The sequence below is a fragment of the Schistocerca americana genome, chromosome 4 (assembly GCF_021461395.2).
Source record: "Schistocerca americana isolate TAMUIC-IGC-003095 chromosome 4, iqSchAmer2.1, whole genome shotgun sequence".
Classification (NCBI taxonomy): domain Eukaryota; kingdom Metazoa; phylum Arthropoda; class Insecta; order Orthoptera; family Acrididae; genus Schistocerca; species Schistocerca americana.
The window spans coordinates 123,614,111-123,630,632 of NC_060122.1; the positions used below are offsets into that span (position 1 = coordinate 123,614,111).

The 16,522-nt window shown below is 42.8% G+C and overlaps 1 protein-coding gene across 1 annotated transcript in view; it reads right to left on the reverse strand.

The window, feature by feature from the left end:
- LOC124613093 (RNA-binding protein Raly-like) overlaps positions 1–6,603 on the reverse strand; it is a 1,050,615-nt gene extending 1,044,012 nt beyond the window's left edge. The window contains exon 1 of the mRNA XM_047141685.1: positions 6,403–6,603. The gene's annotated coding sequence lies outside the window, so the exon portion shown is untranslated. The remainder of the gene's footprint in view (positions 1–6,402) is intronic.
- Between the last annotated feature and the right edge of the window lie 9,919 nt (positions 6,604–16,522).

The window sequence follows — 16,522 nt, forward strand, 5'->3', positions numbered from 1 at the left end:
GACCCATTTAAATCAGCGAATTACAGAAACTACGTTGTCATGCAGTTACCGAACGAGTTTTTTGTGTTGATTTCACGAAATATACCACCGAACACTACGTAAAATTATGTTTCTCATGTAGGATCCAAATAATGTAAACAGTGCATTGATAAACTACACGTTAGTGATGATACTGTTATTCCCACAATAATAATTATCTCATCTTCACCATTTACAGAAGAGATTACATTTGGTAAACCTTGACCAGACTTAAGTAGTGCAGTATTTTCATACCGTTACAAAAATTTATGAGTGAAGACATTAATAAAAGAAAAACTTCATAGCAATTATGACGAATGTTATGTGAACTCAACATAAGCTCCTTGTGACTGACCATGTAAACCACTACGCTTAGCTTTTAGGCGATATTCTGCACGTCACCTGAAGCGGTAAGTTTAGGCCATCGGCTTTAGTCTACTGCCGTTAGCTGTATATCTTCTGAACATCCCCTAGCACAAGGGAACGGTTGACACATGAACACTACAACTGTTTTCGGAAACTTGGGAAAAGCTATATGGAGCACACCAGCTACATCGAACAACAAAAGGTTCATTTTAAAAATTAGAAACCACTGGCCACATTAGAGCAGTGATTTCATTCTACAGCGCAAAGCAAAAGATGTTATAAAAATAGCACAATCAGCAAAATTAATATTACATCCGGGACGAAGTAAACGACCCAGCTGGTCCTACGTTCGATTTGTCACTACAGATCTCGGGATCCTTCTGCAACGGGAATACCTCAACATTACGCAGACATTTCTTAAAGACACAAGAGATACGTGGACGAGCATTTTCCTGTTGAAAAATGGCACCACAATACTGTCAAATGATAGATAACACGTGCGGACGCAGGACATCCTTGCAGTATCTTTGTGCCTTCCGAGTTCCCAAAATCACTACCATTTAAAGTCATACCGAATGGGTCTCCGCACCATGACTTTCCACATCATGATTCAAGGATTAGCCACCGCCAATCCAAAGCATTGAAAGAGTGGGGCGTCTCCCCAGGTCAGTGTCATATTCGCCGACGATGGTCGTCCGGGACAATGCAGAAACACAATTCACTGCTGAACACAATGCGACAACATTCGTCAACAGTCGATGCTTCCCGTCAACAGTCCATGCCTCGCAGCCGCAGCACCATTACAAGTGTAACCGTTTGTGTTGTGAACGGCCGCATACGTATGGCACGGTAATTTCCTGGTGGTGATCGAAAATCGCTATCTTTTGAGAATTTCGGCCACCGAAGTCGACGGAAGGGAACAGGGAAACTGACCTGCATCTGTGTACAACTTTGAGCATCTGGTCTTAGGCTGATAGCTCTAATTACGCCACTGCAATAGCCGGAACTTCCATTTCACTACAGGTGCAATATGTAAGCTTACCGGGTAAATGTTACAATATTAATGGTGACGATCAGCGTTCAGTACCCGGGCTATCGGAATGTGGCTGTTAAAGTTCCTTCCAAATGTGGAGGTGGTCAGCATAAGTGAAAAATTGCAAATTTACGCTCTGGATTCATGTTTAATTAATTAGTAAAACGAGGTCACCGGATAGAATATAAAGAAGTACCTCATTCTTATGAATTATGAACTATTATTCTCTTTATCACTTGGTCTGATATTGATTCTTCCTGTTTCGTGGAGCTGCTATTTTTCTATATCTTAATACCACCACAAGCGTGACGAAAAAAAAACCCAACTATAGTGGACTGGATAAGATATAGCAATCGACACAATTACTGTGCCGTGTCGTGTTTCGGTTGTACTAGATCGCAAGACCTTTACTGAAGAAGTTTTATGTAGACCGTGTTACGTTGTTAGGCACCTCTGGTACTTACTGAAGTTACGCTGATCTTTCTGTGCTGTTACGTTTTGCGATAATGGTACAAAACCCAAACGCGTCTGGGAGCAGCAGCGTAACACGACATGGATTGATGAAATCCTCTTGGGCTTCCATCCGGGTAGCTGCGTCGAAAATCCACGACGTTTCGATGAATGTCATTCTCATCATTTTCTGGCGAAGTTGATGATCACTTCGCCAGAAGATGAGAATGACACTCATCGAAACGTCGTGGATTTTCGGCACAGCTACCCGTATGGAAGCCCGAGACGATTTCATCAGCTGTATACACCGGGAAAGCCTACATTCGTATACGGACATGGACTAACGATTATTATTACTGAGTATTCGTTCGCCTGGAACAACTTAATAATTAGTAGTAGCCCCTCCCTCTCCCTTTCACGCCTTCCCTTCCCCCTTCCCTCACACAAAAGATTCTTTAAAAAATCGAATTATCACCTATAAAACCGCTTTAGATTCTTAAAATTTTTTTGGAAACCACCAAGTGCCCTGATTATTCAACACTGGGTGTGTGTATTCCGTTTAATTTGCGCTCTCCTTTAACAAATACTAGCTTTCCACACATCTCAATGTTTATAGCGCCATATCACCGGGGTTTCGGCTCGGAAAATAATACAATTTTGCAAGAACATTCAGTGGTATATGTGGATACTGCAACACGTATTGCATATAGAGAGGGTAATCCAAAAGTAAAGTAAAACATCAGGCTCCATGCTGAAGTTTTAATGAACGGAGAGCGAGAATGTAGTAAGCGATAAACATTTGTCCTTTAATTATTCTCTGTCAGGTCTCAGCGAGAAACACTTTCGTAAAGGGAAAAATAATATTCAAGAATCGAATAAAGCTGAGAGCAACTCTTTTACGAATGTAATTTTAAATATACAAAAATTTATATTTGTTAAATAAAACTCAGGAATCCTGTTCACGAACAAATACAATAATAAAACGGTATAAATAATGGACCTCAGCCATTTTCACTTATAAGCAAGCTGACTCCACACAAAAGTACCAGAAATTAAAGTTTTATTATGTTTATATCTGCTGTTGTTTTGACGCACACTTCCACACGCACTGAAAGCAGATAATGTTATACCGTACATCATAATAATGTAAATGTCACAGATAACAAAAGTGCAGCACATCTGCAAGAATATTCGACGTATGCTTCTCTCTCTAAAAAGGAATACAATCATACGTTTTTACAGATATACATTTTCTGCTTCTCGTATTTGCTTTAACTGCCCATTCGCATCTACTGCAGCACTAAATTCATTTTTATTTCCACAATATAAATCTCCTATTTGTCGTGAAGGGACTGTGGTTCTTTCAGACAACTCCAGTAATTTAAGTTTACAGCGTTCGCTGTGGATTTGGAATACGTCCATATTACGAGGAATGCACTTAGTCTTCGTCAAATAGAATTTAAGCCGAACAATTTTTCAGCAGACTAATGGCTACTCTGAAAACATACGACCACTTATTTCAGCAGTCTGTCGCTTCATAGCTTCGTCTATGTATCAGCATAAAAAGCAGTTTCACTAGTCACTTTGCTTCAGAAAAATTTCTGCCTGTGGTTGCACTAACCTTCACGTTGACAAAATTGTTGTTAGATTAACTTACAATTGTATCTTTTTGAACGTCCTTTGTACTCATTTGTTTAGTTTGATAAAATCAGGTGGTTTATAATTAATACTCTGTTGTATAAAGTTGACAAAAATATCACTACCTTCAAATGTTTGTTTTTGGCATAGTGTTTATATTCACTTCAAAATGCAACTGGCAATGCTGTTTTAAACATAAAAGTGAAATAAAAACAAGAGGATACAGTTGATAACTCCGTTTTTGAACTGAAATGTGCCATCAAGAGCTATAAAACAAACTTATAACATTGTACTAGATTACAAGTATGTATTCGAGTGTATTTCAATTCCTGTCGGTGCGTGACGTCATAAAATAACAAAAGATCAAAGCGAAAAACTATGCGTCTGTGAAATGTAACGCAACACAGCAGAATTTTTTTAAAATTTTATGGAATATATTTGACGATACTAAGTTAGGTACAAGAAAAGCTATCCAGGTACTGAATTCTTAGCTATAATCAATAGTTACGTACGTTGTTTTATGTAAATGTGAATGATGAATCGATGACTTTATCTGATAACATGCAATATGATTCTAATTCTGTATTTACTCCCTTCAGTAAATGTGTCGTACTCTCATTACGTCATGGCTGCTTTAATCAACATTTATTATATTAATAATGTAATTCTAATTCCCTTGTAATTAAGAAACGTCAGGATTTAGTTATGAATGCATATATTCAAAGAAATGGAGCATAAATTCGATAAGCAAGCTTCCATAAAGCAATATTCTCGTATAGAAAGTTGCGTATATAATGTGCATAACGGTACTGTCAGAGCGAGGCAGTTCCGGATAACAAATATCTTAGAAGGCGATACAATAAACCTCCGGCACTCGATGGAAATTTCGATTTTATAAAGTGGAGAGAAGCCAAAGCATTCAAAATCGTGACGTAAATCATAGAAAGCATTGGATAACTGGCCACTCTATTATGCTTGGACGGTCTTTGTGGGACCCCTTGTGAAATTTGGTCTACTTTTATGTATTTCTATCTCTGTTTTCTACTCAGACCTATTAACCGAAATAATTTATGAACCTCCAGTATGAAAGAGAAATATTTTATTAAAATTTATTTGTAATTCTGTCGAAGTGGTGGTGAAAAATCCGTAACTAGTCACTGCAAATAAACGATTTTCTTTTTAATTTCATGTAAATAATGTTTTTAACGTAATCTTTCCAACAACTTATACCAAAGGAATACTTTAGATACAGACTGGTAATGGCGTGGTTATCACATGTCATCGTATATTTACAGTGCAATGTAAAACAGTTTAGGGACTGATTAACCTCATTGACATCATGAATCCGCAAAAAAATATTTTATGGCATACTGGATTACGAAACAGTACGGAATAAAATGCATTCCACAAATTGATCATCTTAAATTATGCAGAAAAAAGTTCTTAACATCTGTATTAAATAATAATACAAAACTTTCGTCGAGAAGAGCTCAGTGTGCTCAACATTTACCGTGGAGAACTCTTTTGATCACGATCATGTGGGCTGTACACTAGCGCATGTTGATGTAACAGTGGAAGTTCCTGGATATTTTGACATGCAGCCGGAAGACGTGTGACAGATTTATTATGCCTTACGAAAGTTGCAGGCTACTAGCATCTGCTACGAAAAATTATTATTTAGCCGCAATGGCTGATGTTAATTAAGCCGATATTGCGGGTATGTGGAAATACGGGTCGAGGGATTGGGGTGTGAGGGTATGCTGGATAATAAATGGTAGCAAGTATGAACAGTTTTTATTGGGTAATATTTTGAGAAGGTGCTGGTGGACAGCTTTTAAATAAAAGAAATTATGATTTGGTATACTAGCTTTATGTCAGCTCTTTATTGAAACACTTGGAGTATCGGCCAAACGACAGATCATTCCTCATGTGGTTCTTCATGGTTGGGAGTGGTCTCTTGTTTGACCGAAACTTCTAGCATTTCAACAAGGAAGTGACTTACAGCTCTTCTACATGACGAGTTTTGATAAAGTTTATCTCAGTATTTGTAAACTATCAGAAATGCATTTTAAGTATAATACTTCTACTTAAAAGTGTTAACTTGGATAAAATGGTTTATGACTGAAAAAAAATCAACACTGTATTAAAATTACAAAGGTTGCATTAGATCCATAAAAAATGCAATCCTAAAAGAAATGATGATATATACTTTAAAAGATAGGGGTCATAGATTAGAAAACGATGTGGTGAATAAGAAGGTGGAGGTCGAACAACACGTCATAAAATGCAGCACAGTGCCCTTCAGCTGATGATTGCAACACTAGAACAAAGCACATTTCTGGGTAGCTTAGGTTACTACTATCTCTGCAATTCTTAAAATAGTAAAGTTCCTTTAATTTCATTACATTGTGACATGAAACTCTTAAGAGGGTGGCAAAACAGAGCTGCCCTGGAGAAGACTACAAACACCTGAAAATAGGCAACCCAAATTACCTCATGCGCTCCAGGTGCAGGCAATGTAAGTTGGACTGCCTATCTTACGGTGCATCACATATTTTCCCAGCCTGTTTTATTTTGACCACGTTGTATTAGCAACAGCATAAGATTACAGTGGGTTCATGAACGATTTTACACTATAACGAAGCAGATACGCTGTAAAAACTCGTTGACATTGTGGCAGAATACCATTTCATGTATTTCTGCTTCTTTTTAAGTCACTGCTGAGCATTAGGCTCATTAAACGTTTGTTTCGTGACGTGGATATTAACAATAAGTTAATGTCTCAAATTCTGAAATGATGGGTCAATTTAATTCCGATTTGCTACATTTTCTTCTTGGTCGGTGTGTATCCACTTCACTGTCGGTATGTTTACCGTTGGCCATAGAGGGCAACTCACCAATCAGCAAGGCGATGGTCGACTACCGCAGGCGCCGACGGGTGCAGGTGGAACGCACCTAGCTGCAGCTGGGTAATGATACGTCGGTCGGTGGGACAGATAGAGAGAGAGAGGACCAATTACGCAACGGAACGGAGGCCTGTCCTCAAAGGACGGGGTGAGCGCACAGCAGGCGGAGCGGCTTCCGCGCGACCTCTCGCCTCGGCGGTCGGTTCGAGACTGGCTGGGCGGAGCGGCTCGCGGGCGACGCGCGTTCGCCTCGGGCGTTTCCGCCGGCGCTCGGGTGCGCTCGGGTAGCGCTCGCCTGTCGGCGCGTCTTCCGCCTGTCACGTGCGGCCGGCGCTGCGACGCTCGCCGTTTCTGGCGGCGCCACGCGGCGCGGCGCGGCGGCGGCTACGGTGCCCATCCGCCCCCACCCCCACCTCTGCAGTCTTCGCCCCGTGTCTCAGCGCAGCGCAGAATCCGGCGGGCGTGTCGGCTGTAATCAGCTTTGGGCGACACGCCTGGAGGCGGAGGCTGGAGGCTGCGACCAGCTGCCACCGCCGCCGCCGCCGCCGCCGCCGCCGCCGCTGCGGTCGCGCTGCGTGCAACAGTTGTTACCGCCGGTGCCGCAGCATCACAGCTGCCTGCTAGCAGCCGCGCCGCCACTGTGCAGACAGATGAATATCGTCTCCGCCGCCTGCAGCAGAATCTCTGCAATTCTGTCCGTCTGTGTTCTAGCCCTTCCCTCCCACATGCGAGGAAAGCATCACATCAGTTCTCCTCCAGGTCGTGCTATCTGTTAGTAGCTCGGAATTCCCTCCCTATCTCATGGATAGTATTCGATGCGTGATAAAAATATGGCTGCCTTGTTGCGTGTTTTTTTCCCGTATATGTTAAGCCTAATTGTGTTGTTTTGGTTCGTTTCGTTATGCACATGTCCAAAAAGCACTTCACATTAGAATTTATACTTATTCATGGAAAACAAATATCTGTGACAAGGGGAGTAGAAGTCGGAGTTTTTACTTACACTACCAATGAATATGTACATCTCTTCCATAGCCCATACTTAATATTACAAACACGAAAGTGACTCATCCTGTTACGTTTTTCACGACCAAACCGCTGAACCGATTTCAGTGGAATTTGGTATGGAGATGGTTAGAAACCTGAGAAAGAACATAGGCTACTTTAGAACAATTGTAATGCTAGATATTTATCAACTGGAAGATTATTACACGCATTAAGGGAAAATATTTAATTTTTGAATAAATCACTTACTGTTTGATTTTTGAACAGTATCTTGCTTGCAAAAATGGTTTTATTGGTTGACATGTTCTAGATACAATGTTTCAACGTAATGAATAAATGCTTATACAGGCTGAGTCAAAAAGGACTTTACTATTTTTGGAATATTGTAGGAATTTATTGTCGGCCGATGTGGCCGTGCGGTTAAAGGCTCTGCAGTCTGGAACCGCAAGACCGCTACGGTCGCAGGTTCGAATCCTGCCTCGGGCATGGTTGTTTGTGATGTCCTTAGGTTAGTTAAGTTTAACTAGTTCTAAGTTCTAGGGGACTAATGACCTCAGAAGTTAAGTCCCATAGTGCTCAGAGCTATTTTAGGAATTTATTAAGACGACTTACTGAATTTGTAGATGTGTTATTTTGTAATAAACAACCTCAAGTTTCACGGTAGTGTTATTTGTGTTCGATGTGACTACCATTTGTGATGCGGCAATGACACTTTCTTCCAGCATTCGTTGCAGCAAATGGGTCGTACAACGGCACTGTAGGTTCAATTCATCAGGTCGGCTAAATTCTGTGGTAGCGGAGGAACATACACACGGTGTTAAGAAAAATCCACTGGTGTTAAACCCAGCGAGCGAGGTACTCTTTCGATTAGTCCTAATTAAAAAGGACGCCTATCCAGGTACACGATACCAGTGACAGCTTCCTCCATGAAGAGAATGGCCGCACATTTTCAATTTGCAAAGGGCACAAAACACTTTAATTTTGGAGCTGTCACGAAGATGTTCCAGGGTTGCATGTGGACTTTCGCTATAACACATTCTGCGGTTGTGGATATTGTAGAGTTCGTTTCGCTAAACAGAAACACACAGCGACCACGCTCCACATCAGTGAAAGTAGTTATATTAGCTGTGCACTACACTGGCGCCCCTGTTGGTGGAATGGCGTACTGACGCACTGTGTGAATTAAAATTGAGATTGTTTGCTACAAACTGACACTGCAACCGCTGTGTTCGGATGCAGGCTGAGTTGGCATCCCTTCGCTCCCAGCTTCAGGCAGTGTTGGCTTCGGTCACACAGCTTGAGGCTGTTGCCAATGGGCATCACTTTGGGGGCCCGGATGGGGATTTGTCGGGGATGGCCAGCTCGTCCCACGCATCCCCCGATCAGACTACGACTGTGGCTGCCCGGGATACTGCCCACATTGAGGCTGATCCCTCACCTGTGGTAGAGTGGGAGGTCGTCTCGAGGTGTGGCATGGGGCGAAAGACATTCCGGAGGGCTGAACGGAAGACCTCTCCAGTTTGTCTGACGAACCGGTTTCAGGCTCTGTCTCAGGCTGATACTGATCTTCGGCCGGACATGGCTACTTGTCCTATTCCAGAGGTTGCCCCTCAGTCTGCAAGATCCGGGCGGTTGAAGAGGGTGGGCTTACTGGTAATTGGGAGCTCCAACGTCAGGCGCGTAATGGGGCCCTTAGGGATATGGCAGCAAGAGAGGGGAAGGAAACCAATATGCACTCAGTGTGCATACCGGGGGGGAGTCATTCCAGATGTGGAAAGGGTCCTTCCGGATGCCATGAAGGGTACAGGGTGCAACCATCTGCCAGTGGTCGCTCCTGTCGGCACCAATGATGTGCGTCGCTGTGGATCGGACGAAATCCTCTCTGGCTTCCGGCGGCTATCTGATTTGGTGAAGACTGCCAGTCTCGCTATCGGGATGAAAGCAGAGCTCACCATCTGCAACATCGTCGACAGGACTGATTGCGGACCTTTGGTACAGAGCCGAGTGGAGGGTATGAATCAGAGGCTGAGACGGTTCTGCGACCGTGTGGGCTGCAGATTCCTCGACTTGCGCCATAGGGTGGTGGGGTTTCGGGTTCCGCTGGATAGGTCAGGAGTCCACTACACGCAGCAGGCGGATACACGGGTAGCAGGGGTTGTGTGGCGTGGACTGGGCGGTTTTAGATGGCCTCGGGCAAGTACAGAAAGGGCAACAGCCTCAAAAGGTGCTGGGCAAAGTCAGGACATGAGGGGACCAAGCAGAAATCGGTATTGTAATTGTACACTGTCGAAGCTGCATTGGTAAAGTACCGGAACTTCAAGAGCACCGAAGCTGAAATCTTTATAGGTACATAAAGCTGGCTGAAGCCAGAGATAAATTCTGCTGAAATTTTTACAAAGGCACTGACGGTGTTTAGAAAGGATAGATTGCATGCAACCGGTGGTGGTGTGTTTGTCGCTGTTAGTAGTAGTTTATCCTGTAGTGAAGCAGAAGTGGATAGTTCCTGTGAATTATTATGGGTGGAGGTTACACTCAACAACCGAGCTAGGTTAATAATTGGCTGTTTTACCGACCTCCCGATCAGCAGCATTAGTGGCAGAACAACTGAGAGAAAATTTGGAATACATTTCACATAAATTTTCTCAGCATGTTATAGTCTTAGGTGGAGATTTCACTTTACCAGATATAGACTGGGACACTCAGATGTTTAGGACGGGTGGTAGGGACAGAGCATCGAGTGTCATTATACTGAGTGCACTCTCCGAAAATTACCTCGAGCAATTAAACAGAGAACCCACTCGTGGAGATAACATCTTGGACCTACTGAAACCAAACAGACCCGAACTTTTCGACTCTGTAAGTGCAGAACAGGGAATCAGTGGTCATAAGGCCGTTGCAGCATCTCAGAATATGGAAGTTAATAGGAATATAAAAAAAGGGAGGAAGGTTTATCTGTTTAGCAAGAGTAATAGAAGGCAGATTTCAGACTGCCTAACAGATCAAAACGAAAATTTCTGTTCCGACACTGACAATGTTGAGTGTTTATGGCAAAAGCTCAAGGCAATCGTAAAATGCGTTTTAGACAGGTACGTGCCGAGTAAAACTGTGAGGGACAGGAAAAACCCACCGTGGTTCAACAACAAAGTTAGGAAACTACTGCGAAAGCAAAGAGAGCTTCACTCCAAGTTTAAACGCAGCCAAAACCTCTCAGACAAACAGAAGCTAAACGATGTCAACGTTAGCGTAAGGAGGGGTATGCGTGAAGCGTTCAGTGAATTCGAAAGTAAAATTCTATGTACCGACTTGACAGAAAATCCTGGGAAGTTCTGGGCTTACGTTAAATCAGTAAGTGGCTCGAAACAGCATATCCAGACACTCCGGGATGATGATGGCATTGAAACAGAGGATGACACGCGTAAAGCTGAAATACTAATCACCTTTTTCTAAAGCTGTTCCACAGAGGAAGATCGCACTGCAGTTCCTTCTCTAAATCCTCGCACAAACGAAAAAATGGCTGACATCGAAATAAGTGTCCATGGAATAGAAAAGCAAGTGGAATCACTCAACAGAGGAAAGTCCACTGGACCTGACGGGATACCAATTAGATTCTACACAGAGTACGCGAAAGAACTTGCCCCCCTTCTAACAGCCGTGTACCGCAAGTCTCTAGAGGAACGGGAGGTTCCAAATGATTGGAAAATAGCACAGGTAGCCCCAGTCTTCAAGAAGGGTCGTCGTGCAAATGCGCAAAACTATAGACCTATATCTCTGACGTCAATCTGTTGTAGAATTTCAGAACATGTGTTTTGCTCGAGTATCATGTCGTTTTTGGAAACCCAGAATCTACTCTGTAGGAATCAACATGGATTCCGGAAACAGCTATCGTGTGACACCCAACTCGCTTTATTTGTTCATGAGACCCAGAAAATATTAGATAGAGGCTCCCAGGTAGATGCTATTTTCCTTGACTTCCGGAAGGCGTTCGATACAGTTCCTCAATGTCGCCTGAAAAACGAAGTAAGGGCCTACGGAATATCAGACCATCTGTGTGGCTGGATTGAAGAGTTTTTGGCAAACAGAACACAGCATGTAGTTATCGATGGAGAGACGTCTACAGACGTTAAAGTAACCTCTGGGGTGCCACAGGGGAGTGTTACGGGACCATTGCTTTTCATAATATATATAAATGATCTAGTAGATAGTGTCGGAAGTTCCATGCGGCTTTTCGCGGATGATGCTGTAGTATACAGAGAAGTTACAGCATTAGAAAATTGTAGCGAAATGCAGGAAGATCTGCAGCGGATAGGCACTTGGTGCAGGGAGTGGCAAGTGACCCTTAACATAGACAAATGTAATGTATTGCGAATACATAGAAAGAAGGATCCTTTATTGTATGATTATATGATAGCGGAACAAACACTGGTAGCAGTTACTTCTGTAAAATATCTGGGAGTATGCTTGCGGAATGATTTTAATTGTTGGTAAGGCGGGTACCAGGTTGAGATTCATTGGGAGAGTCAACAAAGAAGGTGGCTTACAAAACACTTGTTCTACCTATACTTGAGTATTGCTCATCAGTGTGGGATCCGTACCAGATCGGGCTGACGGAGGAAATAGAGAAGATCCAAAGAAGAGCGGCGGGTTTCGTAACACGGTTATTTGGTAACCGTGCTAGCGTTACGGAGATGTTTAGCAAACTCGGGGCAGACTCTGCAAGAGAGGCGCTCTGCATCGCGGTGTAGCTTGCTGTCCAGGTTTCTAGAGGGTGTTTTTCTGGATGAGGTATCAAATATATTGCTTCCCCCTACTTATACTTCCAGAGGAGATCACGAATTTAAAGTTAGAGGGATTCATGCGCGCACGGAGGCTTTCAGACAGTCGTTCTTCCCGCGAACCATACACGACTGGAACAGAAAAGGGAGGTAATGACAGTGGCGCGTAAAGTGCCCTCCGCCACACACCGTTGGGTGGCTTTCGGTGTATAAATGTAGATGTAGATGTAGACATCTGTCGATTCCGTAAGTTATCTCAATGAATTTCTACATTCTCCCGAAGCTGTGAAGTCATTTTTGACTCATCCTGTACAATCTTCAACGTGTTTACTCCATCCACCAAAACTGATATGATAAATGCGAAGGTAACTCAGCCTGTTACGTTTTCAAGACTAAACATTTGAACTGATTTAAATGAAACTGGCTTGGAGATAGCTCGAATCCTGAGGGAGAACGGAGGTCACCTCAAAAAGTAAAAGAGATTTCGACCCCAAAGATATTGAAGTAGGAATTGGTAGATCTTTTTCACTTTGGTGGACATTAAACCGTGTTAAAAAGTCGTTAATCTGTGACATAAAGCACACATTGTACACTGTAGAGTCACATTTATGTGACCAGCTGTCAAAAGTCTGAATAATCATATCCTGCAGCGTGTACCACAGTTAAACGTGAAGAAGTGTCAACGAGGTTCTGGAAGGATCGACAGGGACTGGAGCCTGACGGACTTCAGTTCCGTGGTCAGGTCCCTTATGTTTTGCGTTTGTCGAACTATGGCGCCAACAGCCCGATCTAGGTGATCCCACAGATTGTAAATCCAGAGCGCTTGGTGTCCAGGGGAGTGTGGTAAACTCAACCGGGCGCTCTTCGAACTAAGCACGTAAACTGCACTATGTGCGACACGTTGCATTGTTGTGCTGGTAGATGCCGTCGTGCCGATGAAACGCAAACTGCATGTAAAGTCGTGGACAAAACGAGCGAGACCCCACGCCTTTTCGTTATGCTGATCCGCACAGCTTTAAAGTCTGCTACACAGCATACAAGGCAAGGCGACCAAGTGCTACCAACATACTATGCACAGGAGTGAAATTGAAAAACTATCCGAACTTTGTCAGATAGTTTTCAGTCACGTGTAAGACTATATTAATGCTGGTTAGTGTGTTAAACAACACGTAGATATAATATATAAATAAAAGAAGAAACGCTAATTAGTATGATCCGTACTAATAAAAATGAGTTTCAGCTTATCGAGATGACATAACTGTTTTAGTAAGACAAAGTACCCCAGATGGTTACGAATTAACAAAATATTAAGCGCATTCGGCCGCAAAACGGTCTGTATCAAAGTTCAGACCAGTCATACTGGATTACCGTTGCTGACCTACCATGAAAGTGTGCAAATTTAGCAATGCGTGAAGATTCGTAACGAAATTCAGTTAAAAATCATTCAGTGCCACGTTAAGTCAAGTCATTTATTGACAGAAGCGGAAAAAGTAGGCAGTAACAAGTATGAAATTCTACAAGATATTCATATTTACATCCACAGGGCGCCGGTACATGATAAAGGTAACAATAAAACGTATTGGGGGCACGAGAACTTCTTACAATTGCTTTACTGACAGTCTATCTGCCTCCATCGAGATTAGAACTGAAAACAAGCCAGACGTACCTTGCAGTAGCAAACACCATACACTACGCTAGCAGACAACCCAGGAAAACAGCCCTTTATTATTACCCCACACGTGAATAAGCCGGCAATTTCGCACTGAATATGGCAAAATGATCCGCAGTTTCTGTTGCATAGAGCTTTCTGGACTCAAAAACATGAATTTTCTACCTTTATGTCACCGCTTATGTAACAATCATTCGGGATGTTTGTCGAAATAACAAAATACCGTTATTAGAGATTAAATTTAGTGGGATAATTCTGCACCACTCCAGGAAATAAACGACTACACAGCTGCCAAAATTATTCTACAATATTTCGAATTCTCCATTAGACTCGCCACAGCCAGGATACGTTCATTAGCCGAAGTGTTTCTTAAGCTAACTAGCAATGGGAATGCTCGGTGGCATTAATACTGGGATCTGAATTACTACGTGTATAGACAAAAGGATTTTATTTGTATTCCTGTAAACGTGATTTGGATAGAAAGCATAGCTACGATTAATATGCTGATGTATCGACTTCAACTAGAACATTTCGAATAAAGAGTAGGGGGAATTATTTATACGGCCCTCATCTTCAGTAAATGTTGCAGCTATTTTCGTTGTTAGGATTTCGTCACCTAAATCGGTAAAAATGGAACCCTACTAGTCTCACTTTCTTGACCGTCTGTCTGTCTACCCAACCCTTGAAACCCGTTTACCTCGAGTACAGGTAGACCTAATAAGCGGAAATGTATCTCACTTCCTGCGGTATACGGTCTCTCGGTTCATACTAATTAGCGTTTCTTCTTTCATTTATATCTACGTGTTGTTTAACACACTAACCAGCATTAATATAATCTTACACGTGACTGAAAACTATCTGACAAAGTTCGCATAGTTTTTCAGTTTCACTTCTGTGCATAGTATGTTGGTAGCACTTCGTCTCCTTGACTTATATGCTGTGTAGCAGACTTTAAAGCTGTGCGGAACAGCATAACGAAAAGGCGAGGGGTCTCGCTCGTTTTCTACACGACTGTACCTGTGGACACGGTTCTCAAGGATAGGAGCGTACCTGGGTGGACCCATTTTGCCTTCCAGAATGACAATATTCCCCAGGGAATGCCACGAAAATACTCCCCATATCATAACGCATGCTGGTTGTTTGCTTTTAGACGTTTCATGGCGTATGCGCCAATGACCATCTATCTGATAGAGAATAAAACTTAATTAATCCGAAAAGGTCGTCTGTTGCCACTCAGTGGACGTCCAGTTGCGCTATTGTCGTACAAATTTCAGCCTTCATCATCGACGAACAGCAGCCAGCATGGGTGCATGGACATGGCAGCTGCTGTGGTGGTGCATACACAGCAATATATGATGAACGGTTGTTGAAGAGACGCAGTCGTTAGGCCATCGGTTCATCTGGGTGGTCAGTTGCTAAGCAGCCGCACGTCTATTCGCCGATAGCCATCTCCACACCCGTCATTTGCCCTTGTCATCTGTGGGCCATGGTGCGCCACAGTGGCCTTGCTGCCGATTTTGGACAGCACCATTTTGCCATGCACGGTATACTTTAACCATGGCGGAACGCGAACAGTTTGCAAACTTAGTCCTTTCAGAAATGCTTCCACCCTTGGCCCCTAAAGCTAATGATGACGTCACGGTATATAGGATCACTTCTGCGATACGGGCGGGGGTAGAGGTGAGTCACGCATCACGAGCTATTCTTACCCAGCCACGTAAGGCCAGCTCACATTATTGCAAGCACAGTAGCTTACTTATTCACCATCAGTCATCATAACAGCTACTTTATTATAAAAATGGATGCATGCATCTGCCTACAAGTGTATGTATGTGTGTATGTGTCTCCTCCTCACCCATTCAGTCAATTTCAACGAAACTTGGTATACATATCAATTACTGTCTGGAAAGAAGCACTGTGGGTGTAAGAATACCAGCCTCACCCTGAGGGTTATGTAAGCGCTTTTGGAACCACCTATGCAATTGTATTTGCAGTTTGACCGGCGTGTTGTGAGGATAGTATTGGATTGTACTGCAGGCGTTACACAAACGGACCGGCACTGCTGTGCAGTGAAAAGGAGTAGGAAGATATGGATATTCTATAGTACTGTAGCTGCCTTGTTACTCTTCTCAACACAGTAGCATAGTCTTGAGCATGCACCTCACCTACTGTCCGTCGAGAATCATCACATGGAAAAAGCAATGGATGGCACTTTAGATCCCAATGCAGGTTCAAGTAAGATATTGTAGTGAGTGCACCAGTTTGTAAACCAGGCGTACTATGATCTACGACTTTTATGTATTTAAACGACTTTGCGTAACGATTATGTGTATCAAGCATTGCTTGTAATGTAACCATTACTTCCCTGCAACGGGTTCCATTGGCTTTGCTCTCTACACAGTGTTGTAATGCAGTTTCAAAATCTATAAATGATGAGAGCAAGCGTGATATGGTGTAGCTCCTGCAGGAGTTTGTAAGGTTCCTACCAAGTGCTACACCTGACCACGTACTTTAAAACAATATCAACTGAATTAAACTGAAATGAAGCGAATGTCATAACATTGTTATACTGTCTAATATTTTGTAGTTATTTCTTAGCATAGTCATTATTCTGCTCTTTAGTGGACTCCAAGGTAACATCTGCTTTGCGACAACACAGTTGCCACTC